Here is a 27,816-nt window from a genome sequence, read left to right as displayed (position 1 = left end):
CTGCACTAGTATTTATATGACTAGTATTTATCTGACCTATTCAGATCTGGCTGAAAAATAATACAACACTGCGAAGAAAAGGTTTGTTTTCAACCAGAACAGAGTGACATCTATCTGAACACCAGTCAGGGCAATGAAGATCATGCATGCCAGTGTGGTGGGGAATGATGGGCAGTAAAGACAATAGATGCTGCACAGATTGTACATATAAAAAGCAATATCCAGGAGAGAAAACAGAGCACTGAAGAAAGCAGCTTTCCAGAGACTGTGTGGAAGCCACACTAACTACAGAGTATACAAAAGACATTCCTTTTCACAGATGGTTTATTTCTGAGACTTCAAATAATCAATCAACATCTTCCGCATGCCCGGCATCAGCCAGCCAAACTCAGTCAGAGATTTTGTCATTTCATCTTCTGATTTTCCCTTGTCTAGGCACAAGATAATAAATGACCAGTTTGCAGTGTCAAAAGTCAGGTTTCTTTTCACCATTAATGTATGAGAGATTACTTGTACAGCAAGGTGTGAGACTGCCTTACCCATTAGACCTTTACTCCTAGTTAGTCCAGGACTACTGTATGTCTGTCCCTTGCATATATTGCCTGGTTGAACTCAGGTAGCTTTAATTTATTCATGAATCTTCAGTGAATACAACTGCCTAGGATGCTTTCAGATTACCAGGCCAAATTCTGCCTTGTTTTTGATTTCACTCAAGTGTAAAAAATTCCGGAGTCACCAGAGGGCACCATTATAGATAGTTTTATAAGCACCATTTAAGTGATGCTCTAAGAAAGTAGAATTTGGGGAAAATTTATTCTGTGGCAAAGTGATTACGTTGGTTGCATTATTTGTTTTCATGCATCGTTTCCTCACACTGTATTGTGTGTAATTTTTCATTATACAAAGCATTTTAAAAAGTGCAAAATGAGACACTTGAGCCCAACTTTATTTTTTGTACATTTCTCCTTAGCTACAAGATATTTGATAACATCAACTAACATACATGTGTGCATGTGTACATGAAAGGAGGCAAACTCATTCCTAGACCAGCTATTTGCCAAAAGGAGAGCTGCAAGGATGTGTGAAGCTCCTAAGTATGTTAGCAATGGGCAGAATTTTCTTTCTGTATCAAGGTATTTCTGTTGTGATTATACTAAACTTCAAAATAGAATCAAGATGAAAACTTGACACAATCACTGGAGCTGGACAGGACGTCTGGAGAGCATCTAGTCCAACCTCCCTGCTCAGAGCAGGCTGCTCACAGCTCGGTGTAGTTGGCTTTTAGTACGTCCAAGGACAGAGATCCCACAGCCTCTCTAGGAAATCTGCTCCAATGGCCTCTCTCAGAGGAAAAAGGTTTGCTTAGTTTTGAGCAGACCTTCCCGCATTTCAGTTTGTGCCCAGTACCCCGTTAACAATCACAGGGAGTGTGGCGTTCATGGAAAATGAGGTGAGCAGTTCCGACTGCCTCTTGCTTAGGCTCAGCACTGTACCACACACACTGCATTGCAGCAAACGCTACAAACTCTGCTGAAAACAGTTTAATTATAAACAGATCCAAATCACAGAAGTGAGTAATTAAAAATGTGCGTTTTATCTTCAGCATCTCTTCCTTCCTCGATCTCCCAGTTCATGTGGCTTTCACTCTCAGCTGTATTTATCATGATGAACCTAGGAGATTAAGATAAACTACAAGAAATCACAAATGACACCATAATCCATTTGATTTTAAAGAAATTTTATTTCCAGCAAGTGGTTATCTTTTTCTTCTCGAACACAGCATTGCCTCACAATGTTTCACTAGCAAAGAAAAACAATTTACCTTCCTTTACGCAAAGGGATTTAAAAAGGAGAAGTCAGGCTCGTGTTGGTAGCAGGCAGCCTCCTAGCGCTCCTTGCCAGCAGGGAGTCGACTCAGCTAATTCCCACACCTCTTCACAAGCTGTTGCTGCCAGACCTGCAGCTATGTTAAGAATAAAGCGGTTCCTTTCCAAACACATGTTTTCAAGGACTTGTGTATTTTTTACAGTATCAGACTTGGCGTTATGACATCCTTTCCACTGATTATTGATAGATTCATTTGAACTCTATTCATGCTTATCTGGAGAGATAATCTTGCACGCAACAGCACAATGTGGCAATAGGCAGAGCTTGGAGTCGGCCCCTAGACGCATCTAGGGAAGTATTTTATATGGATTTAAACAATACATTTTTTAAAAAGGCAAGAGTTAACCACTGCAATGCAGAGTAAGGACTGATGTACCAGCTAGTTAGCACAAACCAGCAGCTCTGCGGGGAGTATCTATGCACACACTCTTAGCTGTCCCCTTCCTCCTTTCTGTAAATGCAAGATATGTTTATTTTTATTATGTCATGCTTACTATTGGGCACCACAGGGAAGAGCCTACACACACACAGGCACAGTAAAACCAGCAATAAATGGGATGCAGTGCATCCACAGAGCTAACAGGCCAACGTTAATATGTGCATTTCTGTGTTTTATCAGAGTATTCGCCAGCCTTCTGGAACTGTCACTGCATTATTCACCGAGCGGTGGTTCATATGCTTGGTAACTGGAAGCGCTACCACACTTCCAACGTGCTGGATTTGTTTGAGAATTTCTTCCCCTCCTCCAATTTTATTTTCTTTCACCGGACAATTTAGGAATAAATCTGCAAATGATCTTTATCCAGCAGCTGCATCAGACCTGGCACTGTCAGGTTTGCAAACACTGAAGTTAAGCTGTGCAGCCACAAGGAGCCTTTTGTTGATATTTTCAAGTAGGTAGGTTTAATGGAAGAACAACAACGACCACACATTTTGCTCAAACGATTAATGACAACATCCTGTGTTTGGGAAGAGCTGATTTTGCCAAGGAGATTTCTCTCTGAATTCATCCCCATTAGCTACTTCAGCTATGCAAACCACACCAGGAAAGTTGTGCTGCCTTTTGAAGAGCTTCACTCAGGAACTTTGCAAGAGGTCTAATTATTCAAAAACGCCATTTCTTCATCTCTGAGGATTTCACCTGTAAGCAAGCAGTATGCACGATAACAAAGAATAGAATTATTAAGCAGAAACCTGGGGACACTTTGGAAGCACTTTTCAGGCTTCTTTGAAGGGCTCAGCAGTGCCATGGATGAGGATGGTTGGGTTGGTAAATGTATTTGAGGTTCCAGAAAGCTTTCAATCATGATCCTCAACAAGGCTTTTAAAGAAACCGAGCTACTATAGCTCCAGAGGGAAAGTCCTTGCAGGGGTAAGAGATCAGAAACAGAACACAAGGCTCAGAGTAGACAAAGTTTATCAGTGCAGAACCTCAGAGATTTGTGATGAAGCTCAGTGTACCTGGAAAAGGGGAGGACAAGAACACGGCAGTTTACTGATGATACAAGTTATTCAGGGCAGTGAGAATGACAGGTGACAGACTGAACAAGCGTTAGTTGACAAGAGAATAGCAAATAGGTACAATACAGGTAAGTGTAAAATCATGTACAGGCAGAAAAACAACTCTAACTTCACATGTTCATCAAATAAGACAGGACTCTTCAGGCTGAAAAAGAGAAAACTGAAAGGATGTTACAGAGGCCTGTAAAATCCAGAGCATCTTGGATGGCAACTGTTCACTTTTCTTCCAAAATAAGAATGAACTAATGCCCAGTAAGGTAGTATGAGGTTCAACGCAAAGGAAAAAAGGTGGCTTTTCACCTTGGAACAGGTGATTTCCTGAACTCTTCACTAAAGGATGCTGTGAACACTGAAGTGGAATATTAGTTCAGCGGAAGACCCAACAATTTGTAAATTAAATCTATTCAAGATTTGCTAAATACACAAAACCTTGAATCAGCATGGGATGTGAAAACAGTTGGAGGCTAAGAGTAAAGAAGGAAGCTTTTATATTTGACCTGTTCTTAGGCTTTTATCAAGGCACTTACAGTGTCTGCTGGAGACACTGAGGTAGATGGAGCCTGGCCAAGCCTGGCATAGCCACTCTTGCTTTATATTCCTGTTACTGCTGTACGAAACAATTGTAATCCTCAGGAGGGGTACACTGATAGACACTGCTATTTAGCTGGAAATGTCACCACCGAACAGCAGCCAGCCCAGATGAAAACCACGGTGGGTCAATAAACCTGAAATAAGCAACATCTTTAATCCCTGAGAAGCCAGCAACGGGAAGAGCTCCCTGCACACGCTGCAGTCAATTGCTTTGGCATCAAAGGTGTCACTAAGTTTGGGACTTTGCATCAGGCCAGGAAAATAATGTATTTGTGTCCTCAGAACAACTTCAAGCTTCCACTGCTAGCAGTGGATACACAGAAAAGACAGTACGTGTATTTTTTTTTAAGAGAGCAAACCACTAGGCCGTTTTCAGAGGAGTGGTAGCTATTTAGTTAGCTCTGTAAGATAATTACCTCTTTTACTCTGGAATTTGCACCTCACTTGCAGAAATGAAGTCCTTTCAGGCATTTGCAGTGGGCAACTTGAAAAAACTATTTTTAAGGGAGTTAATCAATCTAATCCTCAAGCGTGACTTCTGGGGAGCAGCAGCACGTTCTGTACAGAGCAAAAAGTGAATAATTAAAAACACGTAATCACGTAGTACGGAGTAGGCTGGAAAAAATCTAAACTTGCATCATATTCTTAAGAGCCAGGGAAGTTTGAAACCCCACTTAAAATTACAGTCAGCAGAGGAACTTTATACCTAGCAAATGCTGCTACCTTTAAATGAATGTAGAGAGTTATTTCTGTCTTTGGGAATATATAAAGCAGTTCTGTGGCTGTATTTTGAACATGCACACTGCATGGTTGGGGTTAACTCTGCAGGCTTGTGCCGGGGGGCAGCCCAATCTCCAAGCAAGCTGAAGATGAGGCTGAAGTTCCCTGTCCCTGCGTGTGCCTGGGGCCCTCGGCAGCTCCGGGCATGGCAACACACGAGAAGAAAGAGCACAAGGGGGCGCCGGATACCTCAAATAGCCCGAGTCTTTCCCACACCGTCTCTAGGATGTCGTATTGCAGGGATGGGAGAGCACAAAAAGGCCCCGAGCAACACCTTGGGCTGCAGACGGTCTAGCCTGGGTTTTACTACAGTATCGAGGGCATTTGAGAATATTTTTATGATCTATAGGCTTTCGAAAAAAAGAAAAAAAAAAAGCATGTATTTGTTCATTAAAAAAACACTGGCAAGAGTAAGACAAAAGCCAAAGACTTTAAACATTTGTGTCAAGTCGAATCTGGCAGGCACCCAGCCAGACTTTCGCAGCTTGCTGGCTGCTTGTACCAGAAGCCACTTCCTCTGCAGCACCAGGCGTATCAGCACCCTTGGGTGCTGGCTGGGGCCGGGCTGGGGGGCAGCCCAGGCCTCTGGGTGGGAGTTTGAAGCTGCCCAGCGCTGCTGCTGTGGAGCTGAGCCACTGGAAAAACAAAGCCACAACCCCCCCCCGCAGCAGCCCTGCGGGGAGCCCTCCCATGCGTATCTGGTTAGGAAATGAATCAGGGCATTTTTCTCCCTCCCCTGGCCCTGGGCACGGTGACAGCCCCATTCAGCAGAGGGGAGGAAGGCTCTGCCCAGGGTCCTCTCCAGCTGCAGATGACTCACGCCAGAGGAGCCCCTTCCAACCAGCTTCAACAGGATGAAGTCTTCACAAAGTTTTTTTCCGAGCTCGTTTTAATACAGATTTCTATCACTCGGAGCTCTCTAATTGCTACTTCCACAGCACAGCCCAGGCTGGGTGGTGTTCTTCGGAGGCAGAAGAGCTGCAGACCCAAGCGGACCCTCCCCAGATGTGCCAGGGCCTGCCCGCTGCCTCCCGGCAGCACGCTCCTCCCTCTCCCACAGCCATCTCCCCACGGAGAAGCCAAACCACTCCTGCGTGTCCCGAGGAGGCAGCGAGGCTGGGAGCAGCTCCCGGAGGAACAAGCCCTGCACACCCGTTTGGGGCCTGGAGCTCTCCCGGTGCTCGGGGGAGTGCGACCTCCGCGGTGCTTCCCTCCTGGGATCGGCGGTGCCCAGCCCGAGGAGCATGGGCACAGCTCAGGCTCTGCTCCCACTTTGCTTCAGGGGTAAGTGCCCTCTGCCTATTCCTGCCTCTCCCACAGCGCCACGGGCTCCAGGTGCTCACCGACATGAGGTGAAGATGCCCTGAGATCCTCCTGCTGCTGCCTGCTCTGCTCCAAAGGCCGCTCACGAAGAGGGGTCCCTCCCTTTGGATTTCCAACAGGGCAGAACCGAAGCCTTCCCGGAGAGCTGTGACGCCTTCCCAGTGGGTTCAGGAGGAGCACAGAGCCATGCTCCCCACCGGTGCCATCATTATGCTAATGCACAGGGCAGGAAGCGCAACCAAGTGTAAAACCCACCAAAACTGCACTCAGCAGAAACACCGCCAAGGGCGCTAACGGCCACGCTACATTGAAAATGAAAAGGGTTTGGTTCATCTAACTTCTTCCAGGTTTAGTAATCTCTGGTGTCACTCCTAACAGTCCCCAGATAGGCGGTGTTCAGGGCCTTTCGACTTCACAAGGAAATTTATTTTTTTTTCCCCAAGACAATGTCTTACCTGCTACAAACCGAGCTCACTGCTTTAGCAACAGTCTGATGATCTTCATCAGCTGACTGGGATTTGCACACCGAGTTAATCTACTAGTTCACTGGCAATGATCTGTTTTACCGAGCCGTGCTTGCATTTGGCTTTTTACTATGCAGATTCCCTTCTCTGTTCTCCAGAAACACACAGTGAGATGTTCAGTCTCCACCAGGATGGCTTGTTTGCCTAAATGCAGCTGCCTAAACCAAGTCTGGACTTCTTCACAGTCACGCAAAAGCCACCTGTGCCACCTCTTATCAGTGTTAACATACAAACAGGGTCATCTGAACCACACTTTATTGGTAAGACTTCTCTTTGTCCTAGAAATTTCTATACAGATCTTTCCATACAGAGCTTAGAGCACAAAGTCACGTCTGTGTCCCCTACCTGCCTTTGGTTCAGGCAGCGAGCCCACCGTACAGCAATATCAAACATTTCAGCCTTACCAGCATCTCATTCCTCTCCGAAGCATGTTCAGAAGATGCCATTTTCTGCAACATAAGTGACCCCACACAGAAATTGCAAAATGAAATACAAGCAGGTGCTGCTGTTGTTATTCACGAGACATTTTTGGTTCCCCGCTGCTGTATCTATATATTCTACCTAATGTTTGGAAAATACAGCAATCATGTCATTACTTCCCCTCATAATTCAGCAGATCCTATAAACCTGGAGATATCGAATATAATTAATCTCCTTAAACTTTGGAAAATCTGATCTAACGATCCTCTCTATTTTTAACCCTCCTATTTGAAGTAAGATGAATATATGGCTGTTTGATACAGAAAATACAGGCAGAGAGTAATTCTGCTCTCAGCCTCTAAGCAGAGTTCTGTACAAAACACACTCACAAGCCTCAGGCCTTCCAAAAAACTTCCAACCATAAACAGAATTAAAGTCTTAGAACAGCCAGTAGTTATTTGGGGCTGCTGAACTAAGGCAGCCTCTCTCATTTATGCCTCCCTTTATGCCAGGGCTGATAATGGGACCCTCCAGACACGAAAGCTGTGTATATCTGTGACAGTGACGTTATACCTGAGTGCAGTCACTCCTGTCAGCTCTGCAGTCAGCTGGGGAATGAGCTACAGGCCCTGAATTCACCCACCTTGGTTTTGTAAATGTTTTTCCCATTGTGTTTTGAAAATAAATTACATTTCTCTTGCTGGAAGAATGGGGTAGGTACCATTGACTTACAACCCACAGCAAGTAATTCTTCATGTTGATTACTACAGGGTGCAGGCAAGTGAACAACTTCACTGCTGCCGAGTGCTGCAGAAACTGGGTTGGGTTCTCTGCTCCCAGGGCTGTTCTCTCGGCTTCTTTCTAACAGGTGTGGAAACAAGAAAGGAGAGTTTCTGGCCTAGGTTTCTGAAGAAAACTGAAAATCCTCACTGCTGAATTTGTTCAAAGCTCCACGCTAAGCCCAACAGCAAGAAGTTAACAGTTTCTCTTTAGAAAGAAACTCTAAAGAAAGAATGGAAAAAATGTGTAACGATGCTGCACCTCAGAGGCACGGGTCTGTGTTGTGCCCGGTGCAGACCCTGCTCTCACACTCCTCCCTCCACTACCAGCAGCAGCACATCAGCAACAGGATGCCGGCCGGTCTGGAACACATACACATGAACCTATGAACTCCTATTGTTTTAAGGAAAGTATTTAAGATTGTAGCTTCCCCTGAAAAGCCTCCGTGCTGGGGGACAAAGTACCTCTAGAAGCTGAGGCGAGGCCGTCAGCTTCTGAAGTCTCACAAGGGCTGTAAGGGGATGGCTACAATCAGAGCCATTACTGTAGTGACCAACATCCACTGGATGGGAAGGGTGAAATGCACCTGAGATCAGTGCTTAAAAAATATGAAGAGATACTGTGCAAGGAGCTGAGCCCGAAGGCTTTGTGCCCTGAGACACCGTACTGTGTAATCCCACTGAGCAGCAACCGCAGGCTGAATTACCAAGGCCAGGACCGGATGCAGACCACGAGGGAGCAGGACAGGAAACTTGTTGCTGAGGCTGATGTAATATTTTGACTCAACGAAGAACCCCAAAGCGTTCAAACTACAGGCTGAACTCATCCGAAGTCGTGTAGTTTCAACAGAACAGGCTGCCCAGGACTGCACAGCCATAGAAACACAATATTACCAGCCCATATAACGGTGCTCTTTGTAGAAGCACGAAGGTAAGACAACAGCCAAGGTAAAAAGACAGCCACTTCTCCTTGAATTCCCTTCAGGACCACGCCGGGCTGCAGAAGCAACGCTGTGCGGTTACTGATGGATGGGGCTCGCTGCGGATTCTTGGCAGCTACACCCGCATCACGGGACCAGTCGTTTATTACCACGTTCAAGCACTGAAGAGATGCAGAAAGGGTGAGCTCCCCTCTCTTGTAATGGGTGTGCCCTCCCAAAAAAGGGGGCTCCAGTGGGCCAGCCGGCCCAGGAGGAGCCTGTTCCCCAAAACACAGGGATGGGGGCATGCTCTCCACCCTCAGCAAGCACAGTCCACTCCCCACTGCCCCCAGCTGTGTGGTGTCTTGGGGCTGGGGTCACCCAGAGAAGCTGTCTGTCTGTCCGTCCCTCCATCCCCAGCTGGAACACGCAGCAGCTCCACACGAAAAAGCAAATCTCATCCTGAGGGAACTTGTGTTTACTTGAATGCCTTCCCTATAATCCCATTTTATGGGCCACATGTTTTGGGAGCGCTGAGCAGTCAGGAGACTGGCAGCAACTGAAGCGAGGCAGCTCCTTTCGGAGGGCTGCTGAAAAGCTCAGCCCAGCCTTGAACACTCTCATGGCAGCCCTGTGCTCAACATCACAGCATTATCTTAGCTAATATTTTGGTCTTAAACGGGTACTGAATTCTACCAAGCTATATAAGAGCTTGTTTGTTTTTTAGAAAAGAGAAAACTAAAATATTTTTAGAGTTCACTTTAAAACATTCTCCTGTTTGAAAATTTAACATCACAAATAGCACCTCATCTTAAAAAAAAAATATTGTCCAAGATAACGTAGGTGAAGGAGGAAAACAAAAAGGTAGTGAGAAAACTCTGCTATTTTTGACTTGATAGGTCCCTTCTCTGGGGACAGGTCGAGTTAACGTGTAGGCAGGATGGCACAGATCTCAGCAGTGAGAGCAGAGATCCAGAAGACGAAGTACCCGCTCTCTGGTTGGGTATGAAATCCGGATGCCCCCATTCTCTTTTTACATGAACGACCAGGCAAGGATGAAGCAACACCAAGGACAATTCACGAAGCTGGCAGCAACCCGCATTCCTTTCGACCTCCCCCTCCCCGAAGACAGCAAATACCCAGGGAGCTACAACTTTCAGGCTCCAAGTCTGTCAATTATCAATTAAATCACACAACTAATTCCGACATTCCCAGCTGCTTTCACCAACACACCACCTTTGTTCTCTCAGCGGGGAGCCCAGCGTGGCAGCTCGCCCTCCCACTTGAGCAGGAGCATAGTGCTCAGTACCTGGCAGGGCCAAGCACTTGTTAAGCTGCTGGGGCTCCTTCGCATTGCTATTTTCCATACAGTGCTTTGAAGAAGAGGGCAGGCAGAAAACACAGGCACTTACAATCCCGAAGAACAATGGGCATTTCTGTGAGCTGGTTTTCTACACAGGATGTAGGGTGGGCCTTCAAGCTTGTGTAATCAGTCTGGAAGTCCAAAAACCACACTGAGAACATGCTTTTCCTTTAACAAACAGTCACCCAGTCTAACGTTAGTTTACATGGCTGTTATTCACCATTAAGGCAAGTTTTCAGTTGAAAAATACTTGGAAAAGAATCTGAATTTCTCCAATGAGGTTTATGGATCTTACTTGGATCTAATTAAAATATATATATAGCCCTTTTATCCCAGCAAGAGCTTTATTTAGGGGTGGAAGCATCACTTCCACTTATTGAAAGTGGAGAGAGGAGTTGTATCACTGGGACAGCTTTACATGCTAGCTCGTGTCCTAGGATCACCTAGGACAGAAATGAAAACTCAAGGGACTAGCAGCATTTTCATCCAACACCCTGGGAAAGATTTAGGATAACCTGAGTGGGTTTCACTCTTCTGGAGGCTGACTGTAAGATACTGGGGTAAGAAGAGACAGCAGATTAGAAGGAACAAAAAAGGCATACAGGAGCAAATGCATTGTTTCACATTATTCCACACTCAGAAAGCTGCAGAAGTATTCCCATTTAGGTAATATGCTGCTTGAAAAAAAAAAAAAAAAAAAGGAAGAACTTGCACTTGACCACATAAATACTTCCATCACAAATGCCTGTGTTGTATGGCAGAGGCAGCACAATAAAGGCATTAAGAGTCTTTAGACTGGGCCTTGAACTAAGCCTCAGAGGAATATGCTTCCCAGAAAGCAGCAGGCTGGTATTTCCTAAGCACTAGCGAGCAAGCCATGGCATTACAGAAGCCTGAGATTTAATTGGAGTGATCACCATGAAAAAAGAACAAGCATCAGCTACGTTTTTTTTCATTTCAAATGTCTATTCTAAATGTCTAAGTGTCACTTGTCTGAAAACATGACCACCCCCTTTCCTGTCTGTCCACCTCTTGAAGTTGTAAAACCTGGTTTATTAAGAACAACTACTTTAGAAGACAGGTTTTATATAAATTCCTCTTAACGTTCACATTCATGGTAAAAGCACAGACCTTATATTTGACACTAAAAGACTGCTATACCAAACTGTTAGGAATGCTTCTATTATAAGACTAAAACAAGTGTAAAAACAACTACGTACTGCATAATACTAAATACATACAGACTATTTTAACATACTCCTATATATTGTCAACTCCAAGCAAAACAAGCTAGTAATGTGAGTCTTTATCATTGTTTCCTACTCACTGTTTTCAGAGTAATCTTTACGAAGCTATAACTTTTTCTTCTGCAAGTAGCTTCTCTTTCTGTAGGAAATCAGGAGTAATGTGACTTAAGATTGAGCAACTGGAAGAAAACCAATAGATCTCAAGTATATAGAAACTTATTCTTGCATGCTAGCAGGTTCCAAATGGGTAGAAGACAGCAAGACATCTTCTCCCTAGCTTCATGTTAACTAGGATTAGCATGTTGTATTCTTTTAGGCAAATTATGAAGGGACAGAGATTCAGCAGGATTAGATGCAGCAGTTCCTGCCACACCCCACCATATTTTGGCAGTTATCACACAATTTGAGTCAGAAACCATTGCAGTCTATGCAGAACCATTTGGCTTCTGTCTTCATCTCCAGCAAGTTCTTGCCTGGGCACACGTACTACACAAAACCAGCTCCTGTAGCTGCAGAGGGGAAAGCTGCAAGGAAATTCCAAGCCCTAACAGGAAACCCCATTTCTGTGATTCAACAGGTTGCTTCTTTTCATCCAAGAGCACACCAACCAGTGCAAGCAGCACGGCATTAACTACATGAGAGTGCTTTTCCTGTCTGCATTAAAGAACTTGAGCTCAGCCACCCAAAACTGAAGCAGTCCCATCTCCCCTCATCTAACTCCACTGTATGTCCCCTTACTACTTTATGTACTTTTGGCTAGGGTAGTGGAAGAGAGAGGGAAAGAGAAAGACATGCTGCAAAACAACTGCATTTCACCTCAGAATCAGCACTGCCAGATGAGCAGAGAACTTTTCTGGCTTGCTTAGTTAGTTTTTGATTCTTTTATTTTTTTTAAATAAATAAATAAATAAAAAAAACCAACAACAACAACTAACCAGCATAATATGCTCACGCTGTAGTCTATCACTCTGGTAGAAGTAAAGCAAAACATCTCAGTGAAGGCTTACAGTAGTTACCCTGACATGCTGGAAGAAGACTGCATATTACAGTGATCGGACCAGAGGAATTACAAGCCATTTTCTTGCCAAATAACAATGAAAATACCCGAAGAGTTTTGTTAACATCACAAGCCACAGAACAATTAGATTCCATTCTGCTCCCTACAGCTCCCATCTGGTTTCAATTTGCGAGAGAAGACTGAAGAATGTATTCAGAAAACGTCAGACAGTTGTAAACATCAGTCTCCCTGCCAGCACTACTAGTAACTCATGAGGTACTGGAGTTACCATGGAAAGGAGTGGGGGATGAAGGCTTGCTCTGTCATTAAGCTCATTGTTTTAATTGCATTGTTTTAAGCCGTGAAATGAAAGTGAGAAAAACGTTTGATGCGAAGAAGAAACACTTGCAGAAAATCAACTTGTCTGTTGTGTTTTGTGACACCATGGTATCAAACTGGAGGAAGACAAAAAGCATCAGAACAGGCTGCTGGGGCAACCGGACCCCTCGTTTTCATAAAGCTGGTAATAACAGGCCACGCTGTTGCCTCATTTATTCCTTCTCATGTTATAACCAAAACCCAAACCCTGCTTTGTTCACTGCAGAAACAGCTTTGTTAAATTGTGACAAGCTAATGAAACTACAGCTAAGAGCATCTCCTAGTTAAACATTGACCAATATGCCTTTGAGGGTATTTTGTCCCCTCTCTCTGCCATGGTTTTCCTACATTACAAAATTCCTAAAGCCACATTTTTCATTAATAATTAGTGATTAGTTTCTAGTTACCTTACGCCTTGACATGAGGCACCGATAAATTTTGTTGGAATAGATGCAAAAAGAGGAAGAAGTGTTTCTGCAGCAACAGGAGCTTGGAAGGGTGGATTGTGCCTCGCATCACCCAGCAGCTCCCTTCCGTTTTGAAGGGAGGCAGCACTGCCTCTCCTCCCCCCAAGGGAAAAATAAAAAAAGAAAGAAAACCTAGGGGGTGGGAGACTGATCCACTCACTGAAGAAATCAGTCCCTAGTTCACAGCCTATTCTCACAACCCATCAGTGAGGTGATGGAGCGCCCTGCTTTGATGTCAGAACAATAACCCCAGCAGTGGGGAAGAGCAGCCAGAGGTAACACCTTGAGCCAGTTTTGCCTCCCACATCCACAGCAAGCCCTAACACCCCATTTCCTCGGAAGGGCTCATTAAAAGAGCTGGCAACGTCCCAGCACTGAGACAAACCTCAGTCGCCATCAGCCTGGCCCTGCCATCACTCTTTATTTTGTTGTCCTGCTAAGTAGTCCTTTCCTCCAAGGAGCAAACTCATCTCAGCAACATCTCCAGCCCCAAGGCCAGGCCAACAACCCCATCAACCATCCTCGGGCTGGTATCGTCCACCCCACACTTCCAGGCCCAGCAAAGCTCCGCATGTACTTGCTGATGACTGCTGCCATTAAGATAAAAACATTAATTTTGAGCAGGTGCCCACAAAAGACCCCCTTTTTGTTCACTGCTGCTAAAGGAAACTTTTTGCCATCGTAGCTTCTCCTGCTTCTGGTTTGGCTCAAGATACTGCTCTGTTCAGAACCTTCATCGCGCCAACTCCTCCCCTAAATGAAGTCCTTCGCCCGTATTTGTTATGGCTATGCCAACCTACCACTTACCTTCCTGTTTATCATCAATCCTTCATCAAAATACGCTTTGAATCAAGTGGCTTGTTTTCTGCCATGTATTAGTGTAATTAGAAGTGATCAACAGCAGCATGTGTTCATCTGCTCTGCTTACAGCAGACCTGAGTGACCATTATATGAAGAATTCACCTAAGCCTCTGGTAGACCCAGCTAATGCTGCTCTCAGCCTGCAAGAGATGTGTGAAGAGGTTCATTACACACAGCTAAATCACAGATGTGACTGAGGTATGCATAATCTGACCAGCATCAGGAGTTGTGAAAGGCTCATTTTGAAACAAAAGCTTCTTAAACCCCACCCACTACTTAGATACACTTTTCCCACGAAGGATCACAGCTTGGACAAGATGTTGTTTAGTTCTCATGAGCAAGAAGAGTCGTTTATTCTAAAGCACAACAAGAATAGGAACACAGTTCCCCCACTCCTGATTTTATGGCCTTCACAAACAAACCAGGGCCTAGAACTTTATCATTAGGATTTAGGGAAGCTAAGAAAACAGACCGAGAACAATAGGTGGTGCTACCGGCCCTGCGGACATTCAGACCTTTCAATACCCATAGTGGTAGGGTAGCAGACCCTACAGCTTAAAGGAACATATGTTGACTTAAGCCCCCACCTTTTATGTGGTTTATTGCCTTAGCTTGTGCACTGCTTAACGTTTCCTTTTCATCTTTGGATAGGGGTAGTTACCACCAGTGTCACACTTGCTAAGTGTTCCCACAGTTGTTAGGTTATTACTCCATTCATACCAAATTATCCTAGAGAAATGAAAGCGACATCCTGGCAGGAGCTGCAAAGCAGACTAAATGCACAAGCAGCCTGTACAAATACTGGGTAACCAGCAGCAAAATCATCCATACTCATCTGCAATTTAAAAATGTATCCGAGGACAAGTGGAACTGCTCAGCTCTCTCCGCAGTCAAGCCACCACGGTGCCGTGTCTCTTTAACGTGGCATTAGCGTGATTCAGATGGAGGATTAAGGTTTTACTGTCTGTGCCTAAGTCATGATGCAAGAGGTTGTAAGTCTTTCTGTAACCAGGCACTTTTTCTGGAGTCCCTTAGATTTTCTTAAACTGGATCCTTTTGTACACAGCTAGTTTGCTAAAGCAGCTAATACCAGCATTCATTTTTTACTTCAGCAGGAAGAATCACAGCCAGCAGCTGCGATCCGGTCAGTTTTTAAAAACCCTAAAATTTAAATGAAACAACAACTCAGACCGACCTGAAAATCAACACCCCCAAACAGAGCATGACCAGCACTGCGACGTAAGTGGAAAATACATAGTGGAAAATACACATACCACCAGAATCAAAGAGCGTTTATACACACCAGGGACTTTCTGCGTAGCTGCTGGAGGAACATGCTGGGACAAGCCTGGTGCTTCTATCTTTGCTCCACACGAGGACACTTCTGCATGCCAAAGCTAGTATTTATCTGCTCCTTGCCCAAGTGATTGCAGGCCTGTTCTGCACATGCTCTGCAGTGCCAAGAAGCTCCATACTTTAAGTGGATTGCTGCAGACTGACTTGACAGGAACAAAGATTTATATGAAAGGTACAGGCACACTTCCTGCTAATGATACCCACACAACACCCCAAACACTTCACCCAAATTTTCACACCTGTGTGCCACTGCCACAAACAAGAAAATTATTATTATTTATCTACAACTATGGCCATATGCATTTTTTTTTATCCACCTCTTGAAGAAAATCCAAGAGACTACTATGGATCTCCTTATCCTTCTATGGCTCAAGTTGGCAATTCAGCTTTTTTTCTTTTAAATGGAAGCAGCTGGACATAACTTGGCAGCAGGGCCTGCCTAGTTTGAGCCATCTATGCTGTAAAGCACAGGAATAGGCTATATACCTAAACTTCCAAGCAGGAGTAATTTGTAGCTGTGGATAAGTAGCAGCAGCTGATGTGCAGACAGTGGCAATTACCTAAGCGTTATACTAAGTGGTGCTGCAGCATCCAGTTTCACTGATTTCTCATGTTGGTCATGCCTGGGCAATCGCATCACAGTTCCAGTGACAGCAGCCAGAGGAGCAGATCTAGCTGGGAGCTGCAACAGCCACGTTTGGGGATCACCCATGTACAACTAACAAATGAGCTGCACTCTCATTTTGAGAGGCTCGATGCCTTTGTTTCAGAAAGAAGACTGCTGAGAAAGGGCTGCAATGTAACTCAGTGCTGCCCTGCCCCTGGCACAACAAAGGTCAGGGCTCGCATGGCCAGCCTTCAGTTGGAACTGATAAACCAGCTCTGGGTTGCTCCACCTCTCCCCCTTCATGTAGGCAAGGTTTTGGGGAAGGGGAATGCAGGAAACTAGCACTCCTCCTGCTCCCCAAAGCTAAACAGAAGTGAGCCGCTATTGCTGCAATATTTAAGCCACACAAGCATTCAAAGCAGCATGAAATATTTATATTCTGGGCAAACAGTCACAGAACTCTTGCTTTTTGCCAAGTATCTTTTTATCATTACCCAAACAGATCAGGAGGTTGTCACAGGAGCGTTTACTTTAAGAGGGCAGAGATGAGCCTCTTGCTAGTTGTGTTTTTCTGTCCGTATCTCAGAAGTCAGTTCAGTGGCAACAAGCTACAGGACTCTGGCTTCAGAGCTTAAGAACCAGCTTCCCCCCTTCAAGCACCTCTGGCACTGAAGTGAAAAAATGAGGAGGTCTAGTAGAGCCTTTCACATTAAGAGAGAAAGAAAATGAGCACCTTTATATTTAAGCCGGGTAGCGTGTTCTGGAGAAAACACTAATACAAACCGTGTGAGTAGAAAGACAAAAATAGCACACGCAGCCAGCTGCCACCGAGCAGATTTTCCATGACAACATGAAATGAGAAGTGCGCGAAGTCGTGTTCTTTCTGCTTCCATCCATAAACATAAGCTCAATCCCCACAAACAGGGACTAGTAAAGAACAAGTGATTGATACAGAGCACGTGCAGTATTTTGGAGGCACACTTACAGGTTTCATGGTTCCATCCCACCTGCGTGTAACAAGGCCACTGACCTGGTGGTTAGAACAGCTGACACTTCAGAAAGCAGAGCTGGGCACAAACGTCTAGTTTCAAAACATGACTAAAAGTAAAAGCCACATCTAATTAAGAATAAGCACCTCCCTCTTCTGCATTCACTCTTGGCCAATCTTCCTCTCTCTGCTCAGCTAGTTTCTATGGCTTATGTGCTTCACAATCTTCATTTGTAGCACGGAAAACCTGCAAGCTGATTTTGGAGAAGTCTAGCAGGCAGGTTGAGTATTCAGGCATAGAACTGCAATTCTTTGATGAACTTAGCCTCCGGCCCAATCACTTTCCTTTGATGTTTAGCAACAGCTTAGGTTGTCATTCAGGTCACAGCAAAATTATCTGAAGTTTTTAAATTAATAGCCCTTAAATTTGAGAATAAAAACCCTTGAATAGGTATTTTGTGCTATAGACTAGCCAACCGTGGTATACCAAAGCACACCTCACTGTACCCACCCAGGAAGCTGTGCAAGGAGACAACCGAGGAATGATCTTCTCATCCCATGGGAAGATGGCTCCCAGTTACCCTCTATCCCCTGGAGGCTCCAAAGCTCACTCCGACTTCACATGTGGGCAGGAAACCAAAGCATTCCACGTGGCAGATTAAGTGCCTGAAATCCCTAAGTTCAGATGGGTTCCCAAAAGGAAGGAAGTTATAGCTAAATACAAGTCCAATCTGTGCTTCCCTCCACAAGCTCCCCAAGATGAACGGAAAAAAAAATAAAGGCTTTCCTGTTACACAACAGCCAGCAGTCATGTGATGTACGATGCAGCACAAGTGTTTGAAATAGGAATGTTTTTCATATGCAGATCCCACTCTAAACTGGTCTTTCAGAATTCTGCACTTGCATACAGTGCCTGTTTTGATCAATTCCACAACCTACTCTAGACATAGCCTGGAGCTACTTAAAAGCTGTGTGCTGCTCAGGAACTACAGGTTTGGCCTGCTCTTTTTGTAGCCAATACAGACAGATTTCACTCAGGTTTCATTCTCACCTTTTGCTGCAGGACCCCTAATAACAAGGGACTCAGTGTTTTGTCCCATCCCTTTTTTTTTTTAGGTGAACATCTTAAACCCGTAAGTGTTGACAAGAATACTCTTCCAGTAACTTCCCCACAGCTACCAGGAGGAATATGCTCTGTTTCAGCCCCTCCACCCTTTTATCCCTTCCACTGCAGAGCTGCATTTAGCTCTAGAGGCCTTCAACATCCTCCCTTTGGTAGTCTGAAATGATTTGTAAGCACAGGTATTCACAGGTATCAACACGTAGGAGGCTGTGACTGTTTCACCTGTCATGTACCACAGAACAGTTATTTTACCCAGACTAAATGGATCTCAGCACTTGCAAAGCTTGCTTACAAGACCATGTATTTCATCCTTTTCTCCTGCACCATTCAAGAGGGCCGGGAGTCCCCTTTGAGCAGGGAACACTTCCTACACCAAGGCACTTCAGAAGGGTATCTATCACAAGACCAACATGCTCTTGCTTAATGGAAGTGTCAGAAAAAGTTATTAAAAAACCCAATGCTCACGTGTTAGACTGATATAAGGGAAGAACAACTGAGAGTTCAATGAGGCATCTCTTTATTTATCATATGACAAGCAGAACAAGATTTCAGCCTGAGCGCTACAGTAGATTTGTTTCTGAGCGGTTAGAAAGCCTCCTTCACTCCCAGACCAACTGGGCACATTCAAAATTCTGATTCAGCCAGGAGTCTTAGTGCAAGAAGATCTACTAGACCTACAGTTTGAACCTCTGGTCCTTTTTTTTTTTCCACTCTTTGATAGTCATTAATAAGGTGAGGAATGCCACTGGGAGGACTGACAATCCAGAAGGGTGAAGACTAACAATTCCAAAACAAAATTCAATTTTGCATCATGCTCTAACTACCTATTTTAAACCGTTACTTCAAACACCCTGTAAAAGCCTTGCATTTTAAATATGGAATGGCTTCTGAACAGCTGTGAAGCTGAAATATCTAAGTCTGCAAGATGCTATTTCTAGGAAGATGCAACAGATGTTTTACACTTGTTAATATGTACATCCTATTCTAAACAGGATGTAGAGTTTACTTGTAATGAGAGCAATCAGTATATAATTGTTGCTCAATGCTATTCAAGCAAAAAAGGAGAGGCACCCGGAGCAAGAAACTTCCTGACAAATACCCAGGCTATTGGAAAAATCCACGCTTCATGCAACATCTACAGACAGGCATAAGCACCTTCCAACAAGTCACTTCCAGACAGAAGGAGCATTTGTAGACAGCTCAATCTCTGCTTACTGGCGCTCTGCTATTTGCAAGATGCATTAAAAGGAGGTGAGGATGAGTCACATGAGACTTTTGAGACACAGGCCCTAGGTCTAACCAGACTAGGTAAGGCAGAGCCAGTAAAGTGAACAGAACCAGACCTGAGTGGGGCATGGATATTCTCAGCAGGTTACCAAACTGAGTTTAGTTGTTCTTTTTTTTTTTTTTAAAGGGAACTGTTCTAGAACAGCGCTGCAGTATCATTACATTATTGAAACTGAAGAACATCCTTAGGTAAGCTGACTTAAGCAGGAGATAAAGCACACAAGTGCCCTCAAACAGACTACCTTGCTCTGCTAGCTGTAGATGATGTTAACAACAGGTCCAGTAAGTTTTCTTCCAGATGAGCACAGATGGCCTACAAGGCAAAATTTGGATACCCAATACCAAGGAGAACAGCTAGATCCTCCAATTTACTCTAATGGGAACAGTATTCAGGAGTTATACCACTGAAACAGAAAACAAACCAAACCAATTTAGCTAACAGCTGCACTTCCAAGACCAGTAATATTTGTAGCACACAATCTGGGGGAAAACTGAAGGAACAGCTTGGCTGTTTCAGAAAGAAAAAAAAAAAAAGAACAAAATAGTAAGACCCTGTACTGCGAACTCTCAGAAACAGCGCAGGCTTAACTTCAGCTTTCAGGATACAGTCCTAATAATTTCACTTTGTGACAACCACTCGCTCTCAGCAATTAGATCTGCACTAGTAACCATAGTCACTTGATGAAAGAGCTCTAAGACGTGTAGAATTCGGTACATTGAATTTGCTCCGTATAATCCATCTTCCAGCAGCACAATTTTTCTTTCTGTTCACAGTAGTTAGCCTCATTTGAAATACTCCTGCCTGCCAATTTTAAAAGACAAAGAAAACCAAGTCTAAATGGTGCCTTAATAGTCTATTTTTGCCCCAAACTAGATACTATACTTTCCCTGAAAAGGTCCTTCAATTTTAGGATTCCCTCATTCCAATAGCAATAATACTAACTCCCACATTCAGTGCTTATATTTCATGCTTAGTCTCAATTAGATGATCAGGGACATACAGAAGAAAAACCCTAAGATGCTAGCCTACTCGCATACAAAACATAGTTGCATTTTTAGGCAATTTCCCTAAGTCAATGGAAATGTTAGAGGTGTTACATGGTGGTAATTGCACAATTAGAGTAAATTGAGTTGCTTCAAATCAGTAGTAGGTTAAGTACACCTGCCATATTTAAGATTCATCACAAGATGTACCATTAAAAGCATTCCTGCCATTAACTCTTCTTGCACTCTTTACGTAGAGCAAAGACAGTTTTGTCAACCGGATTTCTTTCTCTTAACGTTCAGCTAGCCTGCAACGTCCCATAGATCTGTCTCTTACTACAAGTAGTTATCAGCCCACTGCCACGATTTCCTACTTATGGGCATTTCTCCTCCCCAGCAGAAGTCAGTGCAGTTTCAAATCTATTATCTCTAAGGAGACGACACTCCAAGTTCAGAACTCGCTGTTAGCTGAGCCCAGACACCGTGGCTCCTACATGAAGTATATCCTCTCCTATGCTTGCGCAGAGATAGGAGACAAGTGTTTCTTAGAAGCGGTTTAAAAATAGCATCTCACAACTGCCCAGCATACCTTTATAAGCTTACAAGCTTGCTCCAGCATACAAATAATGGGATGATAGAGCAAAGCACTGGAGGTGAAATCCAAGCGTAGCACTACCCTGATAAAAGCAATAGTTTCATTTTATGAAAAGTGCAGTCTCCTAAATCAGGGCAGCTGTGAGAATGCTATTTTAAGTAACACGCTCTCGTAAAGCCTAATTAGAACGCCCGTGGTTTTTCTGGATGGACGACTCATCCCATCTCGAGTAAGACTACATCAAGCAACAGCAGTGCCAGCGCTGCTGCCCAAAATGAAGCTGCAGCTCAGTTTAGCAAAGGAGAATGATGCTGGTAAGAGACAAGACAGGCTGTAGCCCATCTCAACCTCAGGGACCAGCCAGTTTCACTCTCAGTCTCTTCAAGTGGTTGCTTAGGCTACCCTAAAAGCAGCACGGCTCTGCACCTCCATTTCTCACTTCACTTCAGTTTGGGGAACCTCATGGCAGTGACCAAAATGGCAAGGGCGGGCAGAAATATGGGAGGCAAGGAAGATGTGCTTGCATCTAGCTCCCCTGCTAACCTACCCTTGCTCTCCAGACAGTGCTTTAGCTCAAGTCCTTGTGCCCCCCAGTTTTGATGCACCTGAGAGCTGCCACACAAGCTAGCTTTGCTCTTGTATTTGGTTGGCCTACAGCAACTGCACTACCACCACATCAAGCAGCTGTCAGACCCGTATACGTGACACCCAGCCAGAGGGAAGCATACCTACTAGTTCCCTTACATCAGCTGTGACGCACTGGGAACCCCACTAACACAAAGCTTCGTGAGCTGCCAACCTACAGAGGTTTGCAAGCCCACAGTTACAGCCAGTCAGCCAGCCACCCATCCTCAAAACACCACCCCATCAGATTTCTGCTCCTCTGAACAGTTCAAGTCTCAGTAGGCCACACCTACCAGGACTAGTAGCCTTCTGAAGCTAGTCCTTTGAAGAGACGTGAAGCACTGCTGCATTCAAGCTGCATTTCCCTTTTGAAAAAAGAAATGCTGCGTGTCTGTGTATCATTAACGAGCTGCCAAACAGCGCTCTCATGCTTGACCATAAGAGTGCAGGAGATTGATTTTCTATGGTTTTGGTTTTTCTCTACCTTTTTTAAGAATGCTCCCTTCACACAAGTCACACAAGTTTCAGCAGAGATGAGGAACCCCTTTTGTCCAACGCTTAATAGCCACAGAAACACAGAAGCCAAGTCTTGTTTGGCTTCTATGCTTACAAGACAAACTCTTGCTCTCACTGTGAGAGGACCACCTTGAGTTGCAGTTCTGGAACACCAGAACCCATAGCTCAGTAACTGCCTCACTCCAGCACAGCCCAACTCTCAGCGAGCAGCAGCCTTTACCTCATTTTCTTCCCAGAGACCTTGAAGAACTACTTTGCTTGCACTGCTTGCACCATAACACTAGGAACCATCTGTTTGTTAATTATCTCCAACATCTTCAAAGAACCATTACTGATGGGGCTCCAAGGCTAGAGGTATGTTACAATCAATGACAATACAGCTCCACTTCTTAGGAAGGTCCTACTAAACTTGAGATTAGCTGGGCACGTAAAACCTGTCAGCCTGCTCCTCTCAGTGAGAGGCTATTTTTTATTTTTAAAGACATAAAGAGCCAATAACTGGTCTTCCTTCCCTAGGAAAATCTTCACTCATCTTTCTGAAAGGGTCTCGACTTATAATATCATAACACCAACCCTTAGGTGGTGTGCAAAGGATGTACCTGCCCTGCTGCTGTTCAAGCTCTGAGCACTCCTTCCACACCCAGGTGGAAAGATCTGTTGAAAGCGATCATTTCTGATGAGCTGAAGGTCACTGGACATGCCCTACTCCATGCAAGTAATACATATTCATTTGCCTAGTGACCGTGGTGACCCACAGAGATCACAAGCTTTTTAAAGATTAGTTCACAACTCTTCCAGTAAGAGGAACTCTTCAAACAGCCCAGCTATTGGATTATCAGTCACTTCTGGAACACATAAAGCCTATTCCAAGTTTTACCCTGCTCCAACAAGATAAGCTCATTAAGTCCAAAATCTGTGAGCACTTAACCAGAATCCTGCTCCTTCCCAACTCTGGCCTAGTTATTTTTATAGTCCACCATTTCAGTGAATCTGAAATGACCCTGCCACCGCCCGACTCCTTAAGCAAGGGTTACAACAATTCTGGCTTCACTGGCCAAGTGCCTATAGGAGCTGCCCCTCAAATTCCTTAAAAAAAAGTGCATTTTTAGTAAAAACACACCTAATTTCATTAACAGTTTAAACATGCACATGTCCGTTTTTTTTCTCCTTGCAGCTGCTTCTTCCTGCTCCCGTCCAAGCAGGAACATTATGAAGCCGTGCAGCGCACACTCACATCAGAAAACCATCCGTTACAATTAGGCTTGTGCCAAATCTGCTCTCCTGTTCCACTTCTCACACAGACACCCCTGCCTTCAAAAAAGGGCTGGTGCAGAAGCAAGAATGAACAGCTGGGAAAGGTACAGGATCATCTTTCAGCATGAGCACCACTTCAACTGTTTCAGCTATGGCATTAATGCACGCTCAGATCTATTACACCTCGTACTCCCTTCTCCCCTACATACCCTTGAACTCTTGTCAGTCTCTTTGTAAGACAAAGGTAAACAGTGCTGTTTAAATAACAGGTCCTAGCAAAGGCACAGACCACATACATGCACAGACAGGATACCACAGCAAGTTAGAACCGCAAGCCTAACTGCTGGAGAACACCCAGCCAACTGAAATATCCTTCTTAAAAGGACAGAATTGTAGCTCAGTAGAAACTGTTTCTCTTTGGTAGGCTACCATAAATACAAACTATTTAAAAAATATCTCCCTCTCCTCCAGCTCCCTTCCTTCCCCTCATCTTCCCAGTTAAAGGCGTTACAGACTGGCCTTGGGGCAGATCCCCTTCCCTACAGTTTTTGTCTAGAAGTAGTACAAGCAGTTGGTGTTTATTCATCTCCTGCAGCAGAAGAAACAACTCAGAATGCATCACGGACATTATTTTGAAGCTTCGCTGCATCACCACTGGAGTTACCGCTTCCCAAAATGATAGTGCTTCCCTGAGGACAGCTAGTAGGACAGCCTTGAAACAAACCCAAATACTATCTTATTTGCCTTCATTTCTGTAGTTTCATAAGAACATAAAGACTCCTCAGTTCGAATGCTGCTACAACAAGCTATCAGCTACACAAAACTTTAAAAATAGTTCATTTCTCAGCTGCCAAAGCAAAACCTGGTTATTAATGTGAGCTACCTAAAAGGTTGCTTTACAGATTAAAGCTTTCTACCCCAGAGAAGCTTTTGATTTGATATTCTAAAGTAGCTTATAAAACACTAAGTATTCAGATTGCTCCCTTACAGCAAGGTAGGGAATTGCTCTCTGCTCCATAATCATGGAATACATGCCTAAACACAAGGACTAATAACATAGAAGTGTTTTTTTTTTCCACATCTTCAGTGTACATGAATGTTTCTCACTTAATATATATGCAAGAAAATATTCATTTCAGCTCCCAAATAAATCTGCTCTACATCAGAAGGCTCACTGCACACTGAAAGCTTCTCTGGAAGCTTCCATTACAAAGGGAGTATTTACCTTGTGCTACACTATGCCTATACAGAAAGGATCAATAATCCAGTCACTTAGACGTTTGGTTAACAACCAGCTGCCTGCTCTTAACACCATTTCCAGTAAGGCTTTTTTTTTTTTTTTTTTTTTTTAAATAGCCTCACAACCTTTAGGACTCAAGAATCCTGCTCTTTGTAGTAGCCTACACAAAACCGGCTGCTTCAAGGCTCAGCTGACAGCCACCCATCTGACACTCGGAACAGTTTATTTCAGAAAACAGCACATACATCATAGAAGTTAAGCTCCGATGAGGCTCCAAACTTGAAAAAGCTTCACACTGTCATCCTTAATTACTGTCTCTATTTCTTTCCTGGTATCCTTTATATAACCTCCAAAGGAAAAAATGTAGCACTATTAGATGCTTCCAGCCTGGGCCTCCTGCCCCTCCCTCAGCACACACATGCCCTGCAGGCTCTATCTGCAACTAATACCGACTACTTACAGTAGCTCCCAGTCCCCAGTCGCTTCTTATGCAACTAGGCTCCACCTCACCACGTTACTTATGTAACACATTAAGCAGCGTCTATTATACAGGATTCTTCTACATTAGTCATATACCCAACAACTTTCATTCCAGCAGTTCTCACACAACGCATTCACCAAGAATTCAAGCTTCATTCCCCACCAGGTCGCTGCTGCAGAGAAGAGAGAAATCGCACCTATCTGCAAACATACTGAGAACAGGAAAAGCGCTATAAAGCATTTCTAAGTGGAACAAACGACCACATTTGAAGCATCAGCAACTTTAGCTGTTAATTCGTTCGTTGGGTTAGCTGCAGAGGCTAAGTTTACATTGTACTATACAAGAACAAGACGTGGGAACTGGCAGTGAATTTCTCTGAAAGCACAAAAACCCCACCCAAACAGTAAAATGAGTTGCACTCTTTAAAAAAAAAAAAAAAGAGAAGAGGAAAAGTGTCATGATAGGAAAACGTACATTTTTCACCCCCACCCCAAATCCTGAAATAAAACACAGATCCAGAATATATTTGCCAAGCTCCTAATCCCACCCAGACTGGCATGCCAAGTTCATTTTCCTACGAACCTCGGGAGGCAGGACGAGGGCCACCCTCCCCATATTTGCACCCTGTGGCTTTCTATTTCCATTCAGCACCCGCTTCAATCCCCACGTTACAGACGCGGGCCACCCGCGGCCTAGCTCCCAAAGAGACGCCACGTCACCCTATGAAAACACCGCTCAAAGAGGAGCCACCAAGACACAAATTCAGACATTTTAACACATCCAAGCACTGTTCAGACAGAACCAGAGGCAAAACAGCTTTCTCCTCAGCCTCCCCGTGCACCGAGCAGAGCCACGCTGAGCTCCCAGCAGCACAACTCCACACAGCTTGTACACTGACTCTAGAGAGGCGGCCAGACAGCACTGAGGCAGCTCCCAGGGACAGAAACTGACCCCGGGGGAGGCCGGGGGGGCCCAGAGGGGATCCACGCAGCGCCTGAGGGGGCCCCGCGGGGAACTTCCCCTTGAGGGCAGCGCGGAGGGGCCTCCCCCCGGGGCCGCGGCGGGCAGGGAGGGAAGCCAGAAGCTTCCTCGGCTACACCCCGGCTCACGAGGGCGGCGGGGGAAGGGAAAGGGAGGGGAGGCGGGGAAGGGGCCGTGAGGGGAGGCGCGGGCTCCACGGGCAGCCGCCGCCGCCTGAGGCGGGCTGGGCCGCGGCCAAGCCCCACAGGAATGCGGCGCGGTCACGTGACCTCCGGCGGACGTGCGCCGCCCTGCCCTCGCCAGGGAGGCCCGGCGCCATCTTGGGCTGACGCAGTTACAAAAGCCCCGCCGAGCCCCCTCCGCCTCGCTCCCCGCCCCGCCGCTCCTCTCCTCGCGGCCCCGGATGGAGGCACCGAGCCCGTTTTTTCCCCGTTTTCCCCTCTTTTCACCCCGTTTTCTTTCAGGGCTCCCCGCCCGCCGGGATCATGGCGCCCGTTTTCTTCCCCCCCTCGCCCCAGCCTCCCCCGGCGGCTCCCGACCCTGCCCAGCTGCGGCTGCCCCCTTGCTGCAGGATGATGTCAGCGCCAGCCAATCAGCGCGCGCCGGGGCAGCCCGGGCGGGCCGCCCATTGGCTGCCGCGCAGGTCCCGCCCCCTCCCCCCCCCCGCCTGACTCCCGCCGCCGCCGCGGTTCGCTGCGGAGACGCGGCCAAGGCAGGAGGGGGGGGGAAGGGAGGGGAATAGGAGGGGAAGAAAAAAAAAAAAAAAAAACCTACACAAAAAAACCGACAACCAAACCCACCAAGACGCCGGCCGCCATTTCGCGCAACAACAGGCAGAACCCGAGCGAGCAGCCCCGGCCATAGCGCCCTAAGGAGAGAGAGAAAAAAAAAACAAAAAAAAAAAAAAAAAGAGAGAGAAAAAACAGAGACACACGCACAGGAGAGTTAGACAGGAAAAAATACCCATAGACTCCGCCATGATCACAAGACGTTTAATCGCCCCCCTCCTCCCTCAGGCTCAACGCCCCGTTACAGCCGCCTCCTCTGCGTCCAACCAGCCAGCGGATCCCTTCACCTCGGCTCCCTCCTGCCGCAGCAGCAGCTCTTTGGAGCCCCAAACTCTCTCTGCGCGAGGTGTGGGGGGACGCTAGGCTATGGCGCTGCTGCTAACTGCTTCTCCAGTCACCCGCTTGTGGCGGCTCCATCGAGGCAGGGTAAGGGCTGCCAGCCCAGCTTTTATCTGGTGCCCCGAGTTTGCGCACTGAAGGAGGCTCGCTCAGCCCCTGGTGGGCGTCGAATGAAACCCCAGCCGCCGCCTCCCCTCCCTCGCTCAGCCGCGGCGCTGGAGGGGCTGAGGCCGGGCAGGGACGTGGCGGAGGGAGCCGGGGGCTCGGCTGGAGCCCCCCTGGGCTGCCCGCTAAAGCCAGACCCTACCTTTCTCCCCGTTCCCTACACGGGAAAACCAGCCCCGGCTACAGCTCGTCCCGGGCCCCGGCGGAGAGAAACAAACGCCTTCAGCTAGCGCGGCCCCGCTCGCCTCACACGCCTCGGGGGAGATCCCAGCCTCGAGTGCCCAGCACGGGGGAGCCGCAGCCCAAAGCCTCCGTGCCGCCTGCCAGACGGGCCCAGTGCAAACCTCCCGCTCCCTCCCCTCGCTCGTCGCCCCCCTCCTTCCTTCCTTCCCCGCCCCTCCGGTGAAGCATGTCCGAGACCCCCGGGGCT

General features: G+C 45.9%; 1 long non-coding RNA gene across 3 annotated transcripts; it reads right to left on the bottom strand.

Annotated features, from left to right (window-relative positions):
• Positions 1-1,717: 1,717 nt before the first annotated feature.
• On the bottom strand, positions 1,718-27,740 carry LOC137849817 (uncharacterized). Of its 3 annotated transcripts, XR_011092083.1 has the most exons (3): positions 27,058-27,740; positions 4,416-4,557; positions 1,718-3,348 (listed from the first exon to the last, which is right to left on the bottom strand). It is a non-coding gene; the product is annotated as an uncharacterized lncRNA (long non-coding RNA). The 3 variants fall into 3 exon arrangements; XR_011092082.1 differs by having other exon boundaries at positions 1,718-4,557; positions 27,033-27,740; XR_011092081.1 differs by having other exon boundaries at positions 1,718-4,557.
• Between the last annotated feature and the right edge of the window lie 76 nt (positions 27,741-27,816).

This window comes from Anas acuta, chromosome 1, assembly GCF_963932015.1.
Source record: "Anas acuta chromosome 1, bAnaAcu1.1, whole genome shotgun sequence".
Taxonomy (NCBI): Eukaryota; Metazoa; Chordata; class Aves; order Anseriformes; family Anatidae; genus Anas; species Anas acuta.
Note: the sequence above shows the minus strand (reverse complement) of the source record. Positions and strands in the feature narration are given on the sequence as shown.